This window comes from Echinops telfairi, unplaced genomic scaffold, assembly GCF_000313985.2.
Source record: "Echinops telfairi isolate 266 unplaced genomic scaffold, ASM31398v2 ScPeMD7_7436;HRSCAF=8474, whole genome shotgun sequence".
NCBI classification, from domain to species: Eukaryota; Metazoa; Chordata; class Mammalia; order Afrosoricida; family Tenrecidae; genus Echinops; species Echinops telfairi.
Genome location: NW_022111336.1, coordinates 7278837 through 7290350, shown reverse-complemented (window position 1 = coordinate 7290350; position 11514 = coordinate 7278837).

The window sequence follows — 11514 nt, the reverse complement described above, 5'->3', positions numbered from 1 at the left end:
GCTTTTAAGACCCCAGACGCTATATCTTTTGATAGCCGGGCACCATCAGCTTTCTTCACCACATTTGCTTATTCACCCGATATTTTAATAACCAACACAAATTTTATATTTTGTGGTGAAATATTAACAAGTTGGAATTGTGACTCACAGAGGAATGTCCCCTATCACGATTTCTACTCAGCATCATGCCTGAGTTTTAACCAGTACAATAAATTTAGAAATGGAAATGCAGTGGCAGCACTAAGTTTTTATGACAGTATACGAGGAAACAAGACTATTATTACCCATTATCTAAAACCTTCAGTTTAATGATCCCCTTTTATATGAAGGTTTTTCTGAACTATACCTAGCCACATGTTGTATACCTCATAGTTTCTTTTACATTCATATACTGTAAGATTCAGTACTTTTTCCCTCACTGCATGTATGCTAACGGACTTTGTATGCTATCCATTTACTTTCTTCTAGGGCCTTTCATGGTCAATCAAAGAAGTGCAATAAATGATAATTGGGTGTATCTGACAGAAATCTTAGTTTTAAGCAACAGATGATGACTGATGATTTTTAAAGGAAAATAAAATTATTGTAATGATATAAAGTAGTTCAAAGAATCACTGAGAGGAGCTGGGAACCTGGGACTTTAACACCTGCCAGGAGCAATATTTAGATTCATTTTGCTGCCTCATCTGGTGAAGATATGACTGCCACCACTGCTGGGCTACTTGATTGCTCTGCAGATTGTGTTGCTGAATTCACAGACACAAGATTTTAGATAGCATTACTGGAAAGTGGATGTAGCTGCCTCTGCTGTTCTTTTGTGTGACTAGAATAAATTCTGTAATTACCCTTATTTTTCGTATCACTAGCAGCTTCTATTTCCAAATCTGGGTCACATGCATTGAACTGTTAGAACTTGAGTCCTGTGCTACTGCCCTAATTTCAAATGAGGCTAAGAAAAAAGCTACTTGGTATTCTCAGCTTCTATAGTGGAAGATGGGTTTGCCTCACAAATTGGGAGATTGGAAAAATATAGATGATAATACAGATTGGTCAAAAGAATGGAATTTTTCAGTGTCTACCATTTAACTAAAAGACATCAGTACAGGGTTTTCTAATCTTCCACATTGAGTGAAGAAGAATTATTATTTATAACTATCTTTCTTAACTGCAAGTGATTTAGTTTACTACAGAGCTAGTACACAGTTTGCCAACCTCTGCACTATTAATATTTGGTCCAGATGACTCTTTCTTACGAATGGTTGCTTAGTAGCTTCTTCATAGCATGTGTCAAGTTTTCATTTATCTTTATGAATAACTAATATTCCATTCTATGTCTATACCACAATTTACTTATCCATTCCTCTGTTCATAAACACTTGGGATTATCCCACCTATTGGCTGCTTAGAATAAATTTGCAGTTAACATTGATTCACAGGTGTATGTTTAAGTTCCCATTCTCTGGTATTTGGGGAAGATACCTAGGATTGGAATTTCTGGGTCATAAAGTAATTCTAGGTTAACTTTTTAAAGAACCAGTAAACTGTTTTCCATGGCATCAGTACCATTTTACAATGTCATCAGCAGCATTTCCATTTTCTTAATCTCTTCATTAATGCTGGTTATTTCCATTTGTTTTCCCTGATAGTAATTATCTTCGTGAGGATGAAGTGGTTATCTCATTGTGATTTACGTTTGCATTTTCCTAATGATTAATGATGTTGGATATCTTTTCATATGCTTATAGGCAATGTGTATATCTCTTTGGAAAGATTTCTATTAAAAAAGTTGCCAATGTTTTTATTGGTTTGGATGTTATACAGGGTTCTTTAGAGAAACAAAACCAGGACACTTATGATTATAGATAGATAGATATAACACAAGAAAGAAATAGCTAATTGGTCCACAGAGTAGTACAGAGGGCTTAGTTCAACTCACCTCCATGAAACAGTTAATATACTGGCAGTCCTTCAACTCACAAGGGCTGTTGGGTGTAAGTCCAGGAAGCAGACGGCTGATTCTTCTATAGAGCAATACAGGCAGTCTGGCCACAGGCAATAAATAGCAGGATGGGTGACCAACAGTGAGCCAGATGACAGGGTCTGACAGTCCCCAATTCAAGTGATGTATACACCAGCAGTGTGGTGATGCATGTCTCGAAGGAACTTCAAACTATAGTGACATGATCCACTGGTTGGGTGTCCCACAGGTAGTGTAGCTCACAAGTTGAGGCAGAGAACTAGCACACTGGTCCTATCATCAGAGAGCAAGAAACAGAAAAGCGTGGCTTGCTGAGGCATTTATCTCTTTGCCCTTCAATTAAGCTGTGACCTTATTAATCCCACATGCGTTCATTGGCCAGGTTGGCACAATAAACCTACCTATCACAGTTTGTTTGTATTTTTATTGTGGAATTGGAGGAGCTTTTAGGTAGAAGAATATGTCAAAAAAAGTTTCTGCTATTGATGGATGGCTGTAGACAAAACTATCAGCAATATACTTGTCTTAATCTTTTACTATGCCATTAAAAAGTAGTCCTATCAAAACAATGGCTTCTGAAGGGATTTACTAGTTCTGTTTAATTAAAGGCAAAGAGGTCATCTCAGAAGGCTATGGTGACTTGTTTGAGATGTAAGTAGTATAATCTTTACAGATTTGGGGATTAAAATCACTAATCTTAACAGATTTCTTGAAGGATACAAGATGATCACAGTGACTTATGAGGAAGAAATTTTAAGAAAACAGAAATCCGTAGTGGCGTTTTAGGCCAAGTTGACTAGAGAAAAAATATCCAGAGACACTGATCTCTCTATTGTGATGTTTCTCCCAGATCCAATCAACAAGTGCATCTATGTGGTCACCTAGCAAGCATTTCAGGCTCCGTTTAACATTCTGTCCTAGAGAGGAGAGTTCCTTCATGGATCTTACTTTTACCAGCTTCAGGTACAAACTGTTAGCTCAAAATTCAAAAAAGCAAAATGGCTCCCTTTTTATTTTTTTCAGTCTTCCAACAGCTTTTTCAGCAAGTCATTTTGAATGCAAATATTCTGAGCACTCAAGGAACTGGGTGGGGCTTACATTTTCTAAGCCTTCTTTGCAGGCATTTACTATGAACCCATTTAACAGATCCAATTTAATGGCAGAAGTGGGTGGGCTTATAAATTCTCTATTCATAATTCCCAATAATTGTTTCTCTCATACATTATATCACTAACAATAGGTAGAAGGAATCAATATAATCCAGTACAGCCATATCCTAACCATATTCTTAAAACAGTCAAATGCAAACTTTTCTTATCTAAACTATCCCATTCATATTCAATATGGCCTTAGATCTCTGGCTACATCAGAAAAGGCTTGGCCTTCTGTGAGCCATTTTGATTAAGCAGCATGGCCTCAAAGAAGTTCAAAGGACAACCTGAGCTCTAAATTTATATTTATCACACTCATTTTCACCATTTCAGTTAGGAATAACCAATGAAAACTTCTAGGAATCAGAACCTTCACTTTCCACGTCCTTTCCAGAAAACAACCAAATAAACAGTATGACCCTATCTTACCTCTGGCTGGCCAAAGAAGAAAAACTACCATAAGGCAGGGGTCAAACAAGTCTCCACTTTCCATCTTCTTAATTTGTTTCTCTAGTACCCCACTCCCCAGGTTCCATAATGTGTTAGGTCTGCATGACGAGAGAAACAGATCCAGAGACTGTCATGTAGGTGTAAGAAAGAGCTTTATATCAAGTAGCAATTATGTATCAAGAAAACGTCTCAGCCCAGTCCAACTTAAGTCCATAAGTCCATCTTCAGACTCACATGGCCACATACAATGCTGCAGAATGCAGAAATATCATGGGCCCCGGTGAGTGCGCAGTCATGTGGATCTAATGACATCAGAAGCATCACAGGGTTCTGACAGGTATCAGAGTGGCTCACCAGCAGGAAGGTGAAGGCAGAGAGGTGTGTTGGGGGGAGTTTCCCAGCCCCTCCTTATGTGGGCCATGCTCACAATGTGGCACCATCAGGCTGTGACCTGATTGACAAGTTGGATATTACTCCTACACTTTTATATATCTTCAAGCTGACATGAAATTATGTAACTACCACAAGTTGTGTGTGTGTGTGTAGCGGGGGAAGCTAGGACTGTTGTGCCAAGGAATTTTTTTCTCCATCATAACAATTCACCTGCTTATTTTTTGAGAGTAGCAAATGCTGTCCTACATGAATTCCATTGGAAAACATTATCCCACTCACCTAAATTCCTGATCTTTCCTCTTTAGACTTGATTTTTGGTTCCCAAAATTCAAAGAATATTTAAAAGTAGCACTATTTGAGTCCCTTGAGGATGCTAAAACTATTTGGTGTGGTGCAAATTGAAGAGTGCAGAATTCTGCAGAGGAGGGTTATAGAGATGGAAGCATTGCCTTCAAAAGTGTATAGACCTAGATGGAGGATATATGGAAAACTAATAGCTTCACATGTTGATATTATTGTTTAATAAACTTTTATAATCTTTTGTAGCAATACTGTTTGGCTAACTTTTATGCTGTGTATTAAACTTTGATCTGTGGTTTCTAAATATTTTTTTCAACTCTTTGTCTTGTCTTTTTACTTTTATGATAGTCTTTAGAGGTTCCAAAGTTTTAATCTTGATGAAATCCAATTTATCCATTTTATCTTTTGATTCTTGAGCTTTGGTGTTATATTTAAGAATTAATTGTTCACAGTCTCAGTTTACAATAATATGGAGACGTAAATTGATTCACTGAGTAGTCTCTTTACAACTTATACACCAGAAAAAGCATTTGAAGGAGAGACATTAAACTCTGGATGTCTGAAGAAAGAGTAACTGAGTGAGATAAACACACTGAGAAAGGAGGGGATAGAGTCCAGGCACAGGACATTAAGCAGAATTCTATGTCAGCCAGCAACAAGCCAAACTGCTCTGTCTGCAGTGCAGGGCTGTCTCCAGTGGCAGGCAATGATAAAAGAGAGCAGAAAATTCTCCCCTGGCCAACCAGTGATTTCTTCACTCTAACAACTCAGAGTTATCTCTGTCTCTTGAAAGCTATAAACACGCAGTCTCGTGGTTCCCCACATACTCAGGAGAAGGGAGAACTGAATAGCACCCATTTACTGTACTTAGTGACTAGTTGTGCCCCGCCCCCCACATCCTCGGGGCTGATAGTGTTGTCTAAAGGAGGGTGGTCCATATGGGAATGTTAGACTGCATGGGAGGTTAATGAAAGGTTGACCCATTTTATATACTCCATGGCGTCCTGGTCCCTAGAGGAGATACTGGGTCACATGTAGAGGGTCCAGCAATTGGCTCTAGCAGAAGCTTTGAACACCAAGAATTCGCTGGGACAAAAACACCTGAAGAGAACAGGCTAAAGCTCTTTCTTTTGTTTTTCTTTTCCCCTCCTTCTTTCATTTGTTCTGATAAACCTGCAGTATAACTCACAGTAGCAGTGGAACCCACACTAATACCCACATAGCCTAATATCCAAAGAAGGCAGTTATTGGGCAGGGGACAGTAGAAAAAGCAGCAACCAGGTGGGGTTCTGGGCTCTGGGTTTTACTTGCTTGTTTCTTCTTGTAATTCTCATCTCTTAATATTCTGATAACTCACCAGCAGAAAGGTACTCAAGACACAGGACATTGAACACAAGAGGAAGGTAATAATTCCTAATCCCCCACAACCTATATTGACCAGAAAAATGTCTACCTCCCACAATCAAGAACCTATGACTACACTCCTGCTGTACACATCCTGGGAAGAACCTTGATATGCATGCACTAGTGACTGAGAAGGAGAAAACAACTGGTTGTTCTGGTGTGTTCATCCATTTGTTGGGTCAGTTGTTTGGGGTTTTGTTTTTCTGGTCTGTGTGTGTGTTTACATATTCTTTTTTTTAAATTTTATTTTTCCTTTAAATCATTATTCCTTTATAACTCCCCATCTGACAGAGACAACTGTCTCCCTCCACATGACCAAGTCACCCTCACATCTCCAACAGCCAAAACTAATTTGAAAGGGTTTATCACTTGATAAACAAACAGAAACTAATGCAAAAAATAACATGAGATCTCAGAGACAACAGATACTCTCAGGATTATCTGTTCACAGGAAGAAGTAAGATAAAGTAAATAAATGACAAATATTTATTAGAGAGACTAGAGACCTTTATAAAGCTGAAAATTCATTGGGACTATTAAAAAAGAATTCAGACGAATGATTCTTTTGTACTTTCAATGGATGCAAAAAAGAAAAAAAAGAAAAATCAAGGACACGATATAAAAAAGGGGGGGAGTTGGAAAGTCTCAGGAAAATTAATCAAATAAATGAAAAAGTAGAAACCATACAAATGTAGCAAATAGGGATATATAAGATTCATACTAAGGTATTAGAATTAGATAACAATTTGAAGGAGAAAATCAGTAAAATTCATGCAATGGAAGACCAAATTAACCAGCTTGAAGATCAATCTGTTGACACCAGTTTACAAGAAGATCAACCCATGTAAAGAATAAAAACATCTGAAGAAAGCCTGAGAATTATATGGAACACTATCAAGAGCAATAACATATGACTCCTTGGCATTCCAGAACAGGAAGAAATGGGCAAACAAACCAAAGAAAAAAACAGAGACAAAAATAGCCCAAGAGATGCTAGAAGAAAATTTCCATAACATCATGAAAGATGAAAAATTAACCTTTTAAGAAGCTGAAATAACAACAAGCCATAATAAAAAATTTCAACATTAAAGACAAAGAAAGAATGCTGAAAGCAACATGGGAAAAAAGAAAAGTTACCTAAGAAGGGGAAGCGGTAAGAAAAATCTCTGACTTTTAAGTTCAAACTATGCAGTCAAGAAAGCAATGGAGTGACATATAAAATTCTAAAGGAAAAAACTTGTGAACCAAAGATCTTAAATCCAGAAAAAGTGTCATTCAAATACAAGAGAGAAATAAGGACATTTCCAAACAAGGTAGCATTAAAGAAATTTAAAAAAATAGACCAACCTTACAAAAAATACTAAGGAAAGTTCTTTGAACAGAGAATGAATAACAACAGCAAACATCAACTTGAAATAAACGTACAAGACACTTCTACTCAGAGATCAATCCACTTAAAGAAGTACCCACAATAAAACAAACTTGCAAGACTGAAAATAGAGATGCAGAGGTATCATTCAGCAATGGACACTGTTGCAAAGTGATTAGAGGGATAGTGTACATACAAACCAATCTAATGGAGAGGAAGTTGTCTTTTTCAAGTGAGAGTTGACTGCTTTAACTTGAAAAGAAAATAGAAAGTAACAAAGTAACCATAAGGAAAGTGGAAAAACCTCAGAAAAAAGAAAAAGTGGAAAATCATAAAGACCTAATAAACAATCAAGTAACAGCAAAGAAAAAATAACAGTAAAACCCACAAGCAAAATAAATTCAGCAAGAAAATTATGAATAACCAAAAACTGAAACACCACGGAAAACAAACAGCAAAATTATAGCAATAAATTCATACCTATTGTGTTAGGCAGAGTTGATTAAAGAAACAAATAAAGAGACACTCATATGTGTGTGAGAGCTTTATATCAAAGTGCAATTGTACGTTGAGAAAACATTCCAGCCCAATCTAGATCAAGTCATTAAGTCTGATATTAGCCCATATATCCGGTACTAGTCCATAAATTCCTCTTCAGACTCATATATATGCAATGATGCCAAATGCAGGAAGATCACAGGTCAGTGAGTGGAAAGTTTTGCGAATCCAATGCCAGTGGAAGCATCTCAGCACTTCAGCAATGATGAAGGTCTCCACGTGGCTCCTCCAGCTCTCTGAGGGTGTCCCCTCAAAAGGAAGGCAATGCAGAGAAATTGTGTCTGCCTCTCAGGAGAAAGAGTAGAAGTTCTCAGAATCCTCATGAGAAGGCCACACCCCCAAGGAAACATCATCAGTATATGACCTAATTGACAGGGACTGTGGTGGTTACATAATTTCATGTCAACTAGACAAAATAAGTCTAGTGGTGGAGTTTAGCCTGTTAAACAGGACAGCCTGACTACATGTACTGTATGAGTCTGAAGAGGAATTTATGGACTAGTATCTGACATATGGGCTAATATTGGACTTACAGATTTGATCTGGACTAGCCTGGCATTGTTTCCTCAGCATAGAATTACTCTTTGATATAAAGAGCTCTCTTAGACACAAATGAGTGTCTCTGGATTTGTTTCTCTAGTCAACCCGGCCTAACACAGATTCAACCGCTATACTTATTATCAAATTGACATGGAATTATGTAACTACCGCACATATTAATAATCACACTGAATATAAATGGATTAAATGCTGTCAAGAGACAAAGAGTAGCAGAATGGCTAAGACGGACACATCAACATGATGTTTAGTTTAAATATCTTCTTGAAAAATGCAGGCAAACTTGAAGGCCCTGGTACTTTGCACAGATACCCTAACAAACATAACAAAACATGCACACACACACACACACACACTCACACAGAGAAGATGAAATAAATTATTGGGACCTCCCACAAATAAGACACTTATGTGTATCGAAAGATTGAATCTAAAAAGTAAAAAGGGACCACACACTAGGAAAAAATATGTTGCATTGATACATTAAGCAAGGGATAAATGTCTAAAATCTACAGAAAACTTCAAAACTTCAACAAAAGAAATGGATTAATATTGGGCAGAGGATGTGAACAGACAGATCATTAAAGAAGACATCCAGGTGACTAACACACATATGAAGGAATACTTATGATCAGTAGCCATTAGAGAAATGCAAATCAAAACAATAATGAGATTCCACTTCACACCAGAAAATTAAAAAATGCTGAAGAGGGTACAAAGAGATTGAGAACCTCATGTACTATTGTCGGAAATGGAAAATAGTAGAATCACTATGGAAAATAGCATGGTACTTCCTCAAACAATTGGGATTAGAAATAACAGATGACTAAACAACCCCACTACTTGGTATATACTCTAAAGAAATAAAGCAGCATGGGCAAGCAGATACATGCACACTCATAATCATTGCAGGATTATTCAGAATTGAAAGAAGAGGGAAACAATTTTAATGCCCAGTGGTAAAAGAATGGATAAATAAACATTGGAACATACACACAAAGGAATACTGCACATTGTTAAAGAATAATGATAAAATGGTGGAACACCTCATGACAAGGATGATGTAGAGGACATTATGCTGAGTGAAGTTAGTAATTCACAAAGGGACAAATGCTGTATGAAATTACTGTTATATTTTTAAAAAATCAAGATAAAGCTTTTAATACCAAAATAAACTGATTTGTTGTTTACCAGGTGTGGGAAAGGAAGAGAGGAAAAGTGAAGTAATAAGGGTAGAGGGTAGATACAAGGGGGTACCCCCACAAAAACCAGAAAAAATCTCCACTGGGCAGAGCTTTTGTAGTATGTAAGTGCACCCAGTGGCATCGCCTGGGAAGGTTCTTTCTGTTCACAGTGATTTTTTTTTTTTGTAACAGCTGTTTTGCTTAAACCTCGTTTTTTGCGATAGTGTATTTAAAAGAACAGCATACAGCTGTGGCATTTTGTTTTCTGCTCAGGCAAAAAGCCGCAGAAATTGTTGTGATGTTGAACACAGCATAAAATGACAGCATTATGGGAAAAACTCAAGTGTATGAATGTTTTCTCATTTCATAAAAGGAGAAATGTCATTTGATGACAAACCTTGTTTTAGATGTCCGTTAACTTCCCAAACAGATGAAAATGCCGATTCATAATGCATTTGGAGTTTGTTCCATCAGGTTAGATTGTTAATCAAGCTTTCTATTAAGAGGTTGTGAAAAGTAGCATAACAGTGTAGAACAAAAAAAGCCTGCTTTATGGCAGATGGGGGCTGGTTTTGCCATCATGACAAGGCACCTGATCACGCAGCCATCTTAGTGTACCAGTTTTGGACAAAAACCAGCATGCCTCTCTTGCCCTACGCCCCTTACTCACCTGACCTCACTCCATGTGACTATTTTTTGTTCCTGCTAACGAAGAGGGACATGAAAGGACAGTGATTTGATGGACGTAGATGAGGTGAAGAAAAAAACAAGGGAGGTGCTGGCAGCCATCCAAACAGATGAGCTTGAAACATGCTTCCAAGAATATAATTGCAGATTCGAATATATTAAGTGTAATGGAGAATACTTTGAAGGTGATAAAGTTGTTCTGTAAAAAATTAAATCAATAAATACATAGCTTTGAAAAACAATCCTGGTTTTGTTTTGGATGCCCCCTCATAGATACTAACTTTAGGGAAGGGAAAGATAATCTCCTGCTAGAGATAGATTGGCAAAAAAAATTAAGGGGTGGGGAGATGGGAAAAAGGAAAGCCACTAGCAATTTTGACAAATTGCATATATCGTATGCAAAAATGATGAGCTAATCAGTAAACACCCACCTAATTCACAATAAAAAAAGTTTTTTCACAAAGATTTACAGTCTTCAAAATCCTATATAGAGTTCTTCTGAGTTGGAATCAACTTGATGGCATGGAGTTTTATTTTGAGATGTAGATCATTGTTTTTACTGAATTTATATTTTTAGTTAATAATATCTATTAACTTTTCAATGAAATACATATAAAAGTGAGTATAAAATTGAGTACACATAAAATTCATTTTACGTTGAATTCTCCAGTTATTAATGATCTGCCAATTGTTACAGTAGATAAGTTAAAATAAAATTTAAAAATCATGATAAAAATGATCACAAATTGTCTCTCAGTTTGATGTGCATGCTTTCTCCTAAGAGTTTTGGGCTTTCAATTATTTTATTTAGGTCACCAATCCATATAGACTTAAATTTCATATGTGGTATAAAGTATGGCTACAACTCCATTCTTTTACATGTAATCAAGTTGTCACTGCATCATTTATTAAAGTGACTCTTCTCTTGTTTAATGGACTTGGCACCGTCATCAAGACTGGCAGTATGTGCTTGAACTGACTTAACAGCCCTAACAATAACAAGAACAATCAGAATTGACAGGTTTCATTCAAATATATTTCCTTTAGGAAAAGAGAGCAGACAAGATAATGGGTGGATGTTCAGTGAAGAGTAAGAAAGACATAAGAGACGAAAGACTAGAGTGTGTCGTGTTTGGGCTGTTTAAGTTCAGTTGTTATGGCAGGGTGAATGTGGGGTCTGTGCACTCAGTACAGGGTGTGAGGGGGTTCTTGTTTGGGTAGGTGTGCAGGAATTGACAGGTTTGCATATTTTTGCCTGGAGGTGATCCATATTCTCAGAAGGGCGGGGTCACACTAGAAGCAGAAGTGGGAGAATACTAGAAAAAATAATAAAGTGTTATGATAGAACAAAAGTACAAAACCAAAGAAAATAAAAAAATAATATTACATTGTGGATAGAGATCCCTGATCACTTGTAGTGTTATTGTGTGTACGTATGTGCCACAAAGGGGAAGTAGAGAAAGTGGATGGGGGAGGGCACCA